Below are 9,454 nucleotides of genomic sequence, written 5' to 3'. Positions count from 1 at the left end.
GTGACCTGCCTGCACCTCAGAAATTCCTATATCCAAGAGGGTGTGTATCCCCTAGTACAACTATGCAGACATGGACACTAGCTTCTAGACTGACAAGAGACGCTGGTACGTACTGGACATGCACTGCCAGCTGCACACAGACCTACAGATCAACTCACTCACAATTTTCCCCAGACACTGGCCAGAAATCCTACGGAAAAGGTGGACGTCTTCTCTTACTGTATGGGCCTGATGGAGGAGGTCATCTACGGTACATCGAGGTGCCTCTACCAGATTTTCCCAGGTCTCATATGTGAAGACACGTGGGGGGCGCCGTCTGCTGATCACGGCACTTGTCCAGGTGGTGTATGGTCATAGAAGAACGAGCTGATCCCTCCCAGACCCACGCCTCGTCATTCAAACTAGGGCTGCCAGTTCTCCCTAGCTAACTTAACCTGTGTTTGCCTACATTATCGGCCTATTACTACCTATGTTAAGGTCTTAGGTCTACATTATTATTATCTACAGTTGCCTCAATAATCCTAATATTAGTGTACTAACAGTAAACTACCTACTTCTTCCTTGAAGGGTAAATCTATAAATTAATAAGTGCCTACCATCCACGCCAACTCGGGAGAGAACGCTTTTGTTTGGGTTGGGTGTAAGGGCCACTCAGCTCAGCCGTTCCATAACGGCCATGCTGGGACCCCTTTGTACGCCGTATCTGTCCTGTGGAACTTTAGGGACCAAATAAATTTCCACAGTAACTTATTTCCATTGAGGGATTAGCTAAGAGTAATTCGTTTTAATTAACATCTTAGATGCATCGCAATACGATTAGTAAGTTTATTCAGGTACAGGTACACATAAATACAGCTACATAAATTATCATAAATACTAGCATATGTGTATATTGCCTCGGATCACACCCCCCCCCCCCCCAAAAAAAAAAAAAAAAAAAAAAAGTCGAAGTGCCTTATTTCCATTGCATAAGATAGCTTTGATCACAGTTAAATTCAGGAAATCTACATAATGATTTCACACAACAGCATAAATCTGCACAATGGCTGAGGGAACATAGATGTATACATACATTAATAGCTCTCTATGTAGATTGAACCTAGAATAATGCAAGCAAGTCTAGCTCCCTTTATTTTTATTGTCCTTGCATGCGTTACTTTACCTGTAAATAATAAAACAAATATCCTTAGTATTTTCCTCTCTTATAGACAGTACTCATTATATTCTATGATTTGCTATTTTTAATAAAAGAGCTAGTATTTAGGGTGCGTAAAGGACCCTGTCATTAATACTTCAAGTCTACCCTTAAATTACTCCATTTTCTTTGAAAACATATCCAGAGAAAATATTATATGAGTAACTATAATACATAAATAAACCCACATACAGGAAACTGGAATTTATGACGACGTTTGGGCTCCGGTTAATGGTTTAGCTAATGGTTCAAGCCGGACCGAAACATCGCTATAAGTCTGAGTCCCGCGTGTGAGGGTTACTTGTGAATTGTTATTGTCACGGTATTGTACATTTTTAGTCTCCGATTAACTATAAAATAAATTGAACACCATATACAGTTTTATCGTACAAATTTTATATTAAATAATAGGATTAACACGTAGCTGATTGGTATGAATATTCCGTTCACATTCAAAAGACCCCAAACTCGATTCATATGTGGAACTTGATCTTTCCTTTCCCTTCAGGGTTCGTTTCTACGGTGTCCTGTAGCTTGATCGCTAGCACACTCACCTCACACACTGAGGTCCGGAGTTAGAATCTCCTCCGGTACGGCTGGAAAACATTAGGAACTTGTTTCCACAAGACATCTGCTGTCCATGTTCACCTATCAGTTTAAAATAGGTACCTGGGTGTTAGTTGTACTCACCTATTTGTACTCACCTATTTGTGGTTGCAGGGGTCGAGTCCTAGCTCCTGGCCCCGCCTCTTCACCGGTTGCTACTAGGCCCTCTCTCTCCCCGCTCCATGAGCTTTATCAAACCTCGTCTTAAAACTGTGTATAGTTCCTGCCTCCACTACGTCATTTTCTAGGCTATTCCACTGCCTTACAACTCTATGACTGAAGAAATACTTCCTACTATCTCTCTGACTCATTTGTGTCTTCAACTTCCAATTGTGGCCTCTTGTTTCTGTGTCCCCTCCCTGGAACATCCTGTCCTTGTCCACCTTGTCTATTCCACGCAGTATTTTATATGTCGTTATCATGTCTCCCCTGACCCTCCTGTCCTCCAGTGTCGTCAGGCCGATTTCCCTTAATCTTTCTTCATAGGACATTCCACTTAGCTCTGGAACTAACCTTGTCGCAAACCTTTGTACTTTCTCTAGTTTCTTGACGTGCTTTATCAAGTGCGGGTTCCAAACAGGTGCTGCATACTCCAGTATGGGCCTGACATACACGGTGTACAGTGTCTTGAATGATTCCTTACTAAGGTATCGGAATGCTGTTCTCAGGTTTGCCAGGCGCCCATATGCTGCAGCAGTTATCTGATTGATGTGTGCTTCCGGAGACATGCTCGGTGTTATACTCACCCCAAGATCTTTCTCCTTGAGTGAGGTTTGCAGTCTTTGGCCACCTAGCCTATACTCTGTCTGTGGTCTTCTGTGCCCTTCCCCTATCTTCATGACTTTGCATTTGGCAGGATTAAATTCGAGAAGCCATTTGCTGGACCAGGTGTCCAGTCTGTCCAGGTCTCTTTGAAGTCCTGCCTGGTCCTCATCAGATTTAATTCTCCTCATTAACTTCACATCATCTGCAAACAGGGACACTTCTGAGTCTAACCCTTCCGTCATGTCGTTCACATATACCAAAAATAGCACTGGTCCTAGGACCGACCCCTGTGGGACCCCGCTCGTCACAGGTGCCCACTGTGATACATCATTACGTACCATGACTCGTTGTTGCCTCCCTGTCAGGTATTCTCTGATCCATTGCAGTGCCCTTCCTGTTATATGCGCCTGATGCTCTAGCTTCTGCACTAATCTCTTGTGAGGAACTGTGTCAAAGGCCTTCTTGCAGTCCAAGAAGATGCAATCAACCCACCCCTCTCTCTCTTGTCTTACTTCTGTTATTTTATCATAAAACTCCAGAAGGTTTGTGAATCCGTGCTGGTTGGCATTTATACTCCTGTTCCGTTCCAGGTGCTCCACCACTCTCCTCCTGATAATCTTCTCCATAATTTTGCATACTATACACGTCAATGACACAGGTCTATAGTTTAGTGCCTCTTTTCTGTCTCCTTTTTTAAAAATGGGAACTACATTTGCCGTCTTCCATACCTCAGGTAGTTGCCCAGTTTCCAGGGATGTGTTGAAGATTGTGGTAAGTGGCATGCACAACATATCTGCTCCCTCTCTAAGGACCCATGGGGAGATGTTGTCCGGTCCCATTGCCTTTGAGGTATCGATGTCCCTTAGCAGTTTCTTCACCTCCTCCTCATCTGTATGTATGTCGTCCAACACTTGTTGGTGTATTCCTTGCTGGTGTCCCCATCTGGTCTGTCCCCCCAGAGTCCTTCCTGTCTCTACTGTAAATACTTCCTTAAATCTCGTGTTGAGCTCCTCACATACCTCTTGATCGTTTCTTGTGAGTTCTCCACCTTCTTTTCTCAGCCTTATCACCTGGTCCTTGACTGTTGACTTCCTCCTAATGTGGCTATACAGCAGTTTCGGGTCAGATTTGACTTTCGATGCTATGTCGTTTTCATACTGTCGCTGGGCCTCCCTCCTTATCTGTGCATACTCGTTTCTGGCTCTTCTACTAATCTCCTTGTTTTCCTGGGTCCTATGCCTCCTGTACCTTTTCCATTCTCTGTTGCACTTAGTTTTTGCCTCCCTACACCTTCGGGTAAACCAAGGACTCGTTTTGGTCTTCCTATTATTTCTGTTTCCCTTGGGAACAAAACTTTCCTCTGCCTACTTGCACTTTGTTGCCACATATTCCATCATCTCGTTTACTGATTTTCCTACCATTTCTCTGTCCCACTGAACCTCCTGCAGGAAGTTTCGCATACCTGTGTAGTCCCCCCTTTTATAGTTTGGCCTGTCCCCTTCAGCTCCTGTTACCTTCTCCACTTGTAACTCTACTATATAGTCAAAACTCAGAACCACATGATCGCTAGCTCCAAGGGGCCTCTCGTAAGTGATATCCTCAATGTCTGAACTGCTCAGGGTGAACACAAGATCCAGTCTTGCTGGGTCATCCTCCCCTCTCTCTCTGGTTGTGTCCCTGACATGTTGATGCATGAGGTTTTCAAGTACCACATCCATCATCTTGGCTCTCCATGTTTCGGGACCCCCATGTGGCTCCAGGTTTTCCCAGTCGATCTCCCTGTGGTTGAAATCGTGTGTGTGTGTGTGTGTGTGTGTGTGTGTGTGTGTGTGTGTGTGTGTGTGTGTGTATGTGTGTATGTGTGTGTGTGTGTGTGTGTGTGTGTATATGTGTGTGTATGTGTATGTGTGTGTGAGTGTGTGTGTGTGTGTGTGTGTGTGTGTGTGTATGTGTGTGTATGTGTGTGTGTATGTGTGAAAGTGTTGAGGATACATGAAACGTTGGCCCAGTGAAAGCTTCTGTAAGGTGTGTTTTAGGTGAAGGTACGTGAGCGCACAGCTAGGTGGCTCAGGTGTGTACTGGTGTGACTAACTGTACTGGTGTGACTGACTGTATTTGTGTGACTGGACTGATATGACTGCCTGTACCGGTGTGACTGACTGTACAGGTGTGACTGTACTGGAAGGTGTCGATGGATCATACGTGAGTGTAGACTGTCAGGTGCGATCAGTAGACTGAACTGTATTGAGGCAGTGACTGCGATTGAGTGTTGCTAGCAAGAGACTGGTTAGTAATGCTCAGACTAGGGATTACTGGGGTGGGGGTTGGAGGGATAGGCAGTTGTGTGCTATTATGGAGGGAAAGGAATATACTCCTGTGGAGGGGGAAGTAGTGGGTGCGCTACCATGGAGGGGAATGTGTGCTCAGTAATCAGATGGAGGAGGCTCTCTGCTGACGACTGTCTACTTTTAGGAGGAAGAGGACGAGGTGTCTGAGTGATGGTTCATCTCCCAAGTGGTTACTGGTGGTTAAGATAAGATAATCAAAGATTTTGTTCGAATTTTTAACACGGAGGGTTAACCACCCAGGATAACTCAGGAAAGTTAGTGCTTCATCGAGGACTGTCCTTCAGTTTTGTCCCCCAGGATGTGACCCACACCAGTCGACGTGTGTGTGTGTGTGCGTGTGTGCGTGTGCGTGCGTGTGTGTGTGGGTGTGTGTGAGGGTGTGTGCGTGGGTGTGTATGAGGGTGTGTGTGTGTGTGTGTGTGTGTGTGTGTGTGTGCGTGTGTGGGTGTGTGTGTGCGTGTGTGGGTGCGTGTGTGCGTGTGTGGGTGTGTGTGTGTGGGTGTGTGTGAGGGTGTGTGTGTGGGTGTGTGTGAGGGTGTGTGTGTGGGTGTTGGTGTGTGTGTGTGTGGGTGTGTGTGTGTGTGGGTGTGCGTCCTTGCGTGTATGCATATATTTGTACGCTCGTGTGCACATGTCCGTGCGTGCGCCCTCGTGTGTGTATGTGTACGCGCGCGCTAGTGTGGGTGTATGATCCACTTAATATTTGTATTTATAACTCATTACAATTGTGACCAGGTGTGGACGTATCAGTGGTTCATTACTTTGTAATTTGCTCATGACTGTAACCATGTATAGGAGTGAAGCTGATTCATTACCTCTGTAACTTGCCATGATTGTGACCAGATCTACCTGGAGTTCATTACCTTTGTAACTAGTTCAGCTATCATAACTTTGGGGTCCAGTCACTGGACCCATTATGTACCTTTGTAATCTTTTGACTACCGCCCACAGGATGGGTATGGGGTGCATAATAAACATATTAAACTAACTATGGGAAGCATTTCAGACAGCCTTATAAATAACTTATAATTGGACAATGAGACATGTATAGTACATGACAATAAGAATGCTTAGTTGATTCTATATGGAAGGTATTAAATAATTCAATTAAAAAATAGAGTAAAGATAGAATTTTCTAGTCATGTCGACTCCACTATTTGCTGATTTAAGGCGAATTTATGACAGTTTCAATGGTTCAACTGCGAGAGAATAGTCATCTAAACTGCCTCCTGAGATTATCTCTTAAACTGAAATCATCAAGCGACGAGATCTTTGGATTTTCCAGATAATATTCAGTTTTCAATAGCAAGTTCTTGAACTGCAGGTAAGCTCTATACAAACTGCAGGCAAGCTCTATACAAACTGCAGGCAAGCTCTATACAAACTACAGGAAAGTTCTATATAAACATCAGGCAAGCTCTATACAAACTGCAGGCAAGCTCTATACAAACTACAGGAAAGTTCTATATAAACTGCAGGCAAGCTCTATACAAACTGCAGGCAAGCTTTATACAAACTGCAGGAAAGTTCTATATAAACTGCATGCAAGCTCTATACAAACTGTAGGCAAGCTCTATACAAACTGCAGGCAAGCTCTATACAAACTGCATATATATATATATATATGCTTTATAGTAATCTGTTTACATTAAAGTTTTATCACCGATGTCATCATTGCTTAGTTCATCTTAAGTTAATTTTAAGCCAGCCCGTAATGCTATGCATAGTATAAGTGGCTTTGGCATACTGCTCTTTTGTGTATTTTTTGTACCTCTGTATGTGTGCACAAATTTTTAAATAAATAAATAAATAAATATATATATATACATATATATATATATATATATATATATATACATATATAATGTATATATATATATATATATAAGTAAACACAAATATATATAAAAATACACACACACATACATACATATATACATAAAGCTCATGGAGCAAGGGGAGAGAGGACCTAATAACGTTCAGTGAAGAGGCGGGGGCCGGGAGCTGAGTCTCGACCCCTGCAACCACAATTAGGTAAGTAAGCATGTAAATACGTATATATGAAATTAAGACACATGTGCAACATCTGGGTATCTTTACTGTAGACGTTTCGCCATCCAGTGGCTTTATCAATACAAATTCCAGGACTTAACTTGAAGACAGTAGAACTATGTACAGAAGACGAGGTAATCAGTCCCTCAACCTTCGAGTAGGTGCGAAGAGCACCGTAGTCGTGGAGATTCTGAAGCAGAAGCAAGGCGCCTGACGCTTATATACTAACGTCAGGTGGAAAGGGGACGTGTAGCAGACGAGGGCATAGTCACTGGTAGACGGGATTCCCCAGCGTCAGGCGCCTTGCTTCTTCTTCAGAATCTCCACGACTACGGTGCATTTCGCACCTACTCGAAGGTTGAGGGACTGATTACCTCATCTTCTGTACATAGTTCTACTATCTTCAAGTTATGTCCTGGAATTTGTATTGATAAAGCCACTGGATGGAGAAACGTCTACAATAAAGATACCCAGATGTTGCACATGTGTTTTAATTTCATCTTGTCGGTATTGTATACCATTCTTGTACAAATACGTATATATACATACATACATACCTACATGCACACAAACAAATGCATATATATGCACACGCACAGACAAATCTGCATAACAGTGTCTTCCATTGCAGACACTGCGAAGCTCCAGGCGGACATCAACCAAATCTTTCATTGGGCTGCAGAAAAAATATGAAGTTCAACGATGAGAAATTTCATTTACTCTGATATGGTAAAGGTGAGGAAATTAAAACTTCATCAGAGTATAAAACAAATTCCAGCCACACAATAGAGCAAAAAACTAACGTCAAAGATCTGGGAGTGATCATGTCGGAGGATCTCACCTTCAAGGACCATAACATTGTATCAATCGCATCTGCTAGAAAAATGACAGGATAGATAATGAGAACCTTCAAAACTAGGGATGCCAAGCCCATGATGACACTCTTCAGGTCGCTTGTTCTATCTAGGCTGGAATATTGCTGCACACTAACAGCACCTTTCAAGGCAGGTGAAATTGCTGACCTAGAAAATGTACAGAGAACCTTCACGGCGCGCATAACGGAGATAAAACACCTCAATTACTGGGAGCGCTTGAAGTTCCTGAACCTGTATTCCCTGGAACGTAGGCGGGAGAGATACATGATTGCATACACCTGGAAAATCCAAGAGGGACTAGTACCGAACTTGCACACGAAAATCACTCCTTACGAAAGCAAAAGACTCGGCATACGATGCAACATCCCCCCAAAGAAAAGCAGGGCTGTCCCTAGCACGTTAAGAGACAACACAATAAGTATCAGGGGCCCAAGACTGTTCAACTGCCTCCAAGCATACATAAGGGGGATTACCAATAGACCCCTGGCTGTCTTCAGGCAGGCACTGGACAAGCACCTAAAGTCGGTACCTGACCAGCCGGGCTGTGGTTCGTACATTGGATTGCGTGCAGCCAGCAGTAACAGCCTGATTGATTAGACCCTGATCCACTATGAGGCGTGGTCACAGACCGGGCCGCGGGGGCGTTGACCTCCGGAACTCTCTCCAGGTAAACGTTCGGGGCCAGGAGCTATGAATCGACCCCCGCAGCTCATCCTGTGAGCGGCAGCGAAAAAAACAGAATAACAGAAGTCTCAATGGGCCTTTATCAGACCCCACTGAACATTGTTGCATCATTAAAAAGGAAAAGTTAGTCATTTCGCATCCTGTGGGACAAAACTGAGAGTCAAAACGGAAATAAGTCAGTCCTGGATGACACTGCCTTTCTTGGGTTATCCTGGGTGGCTAACCCTCCTGGGCTAAAAATCTTATGGATAATGGATCTGCGAGTTCCTATCTGTACTGTTGTACTTCAAGAGACCTAAATGTAACATACTTGTGTATGAAACTAGGCACAGATATACACAAATTATTATGAGATCACAATTAAGCTTTTGTGGATTCCCTCTCACAAGCCTCTCCAGGTACACATAGGCCTCCAGGAGCATAACAAAGCTGAAGAATTAGCTAAACAAGCATTAAATAAAGAAAATATTGAGGGTTAGATTAGGTAAAGGCCATCAGGAAACAGGACAAGTGTTTCCTGACGCAGGTCTTGGATGATGACCCGCCTTTGAGCTTTTGGTCATCTGACCGAGGCCTTCCGCTGGCTTACCGGTCCACCCCTTTAAAAATTATGGTCATTTATAACCATTACATTACATTCATTAATACTGACGGGTATTACTACTACTACTTATCCATGGGTTTACCCTAGAACCTAAATCATTCTCACAAGATGACACAACACAGCTACAGGTCCCGACTAGTATTATGCAAGCTTTTAAAACCTCAAATTTTATATGTAAGATGCATAGGCTTGTTTTCTCTAGTTATCTAGAGTATCAAGAACAATAAACTTAATCGTTCTCTCTGGTGATAACAGTTACATACGAGCAATATTAATGTGAAAAAGCAGACAGGACGACGTAAAGGTTACTACGTATCATAATATT

This window comes from Cherax quadricarinatus, chromosome 38 (assembly GCF_038502225.1).
Source record: "Cherax quadricarinatus isolate ZL_2023a chromosome 38, ASM3850222v1, whole genome shotgun sequence".
NCBI lineage: Eukaryota > Metazoa > Arthropoda > Malacostraca > Decapoda > Parastacidae > Cherax > Cherax quadricarinatus.
The sequence above is the reverse complement of the archived record's forward strand: the minus strand, read 5'-3'. Positions refer to the sequence as shown.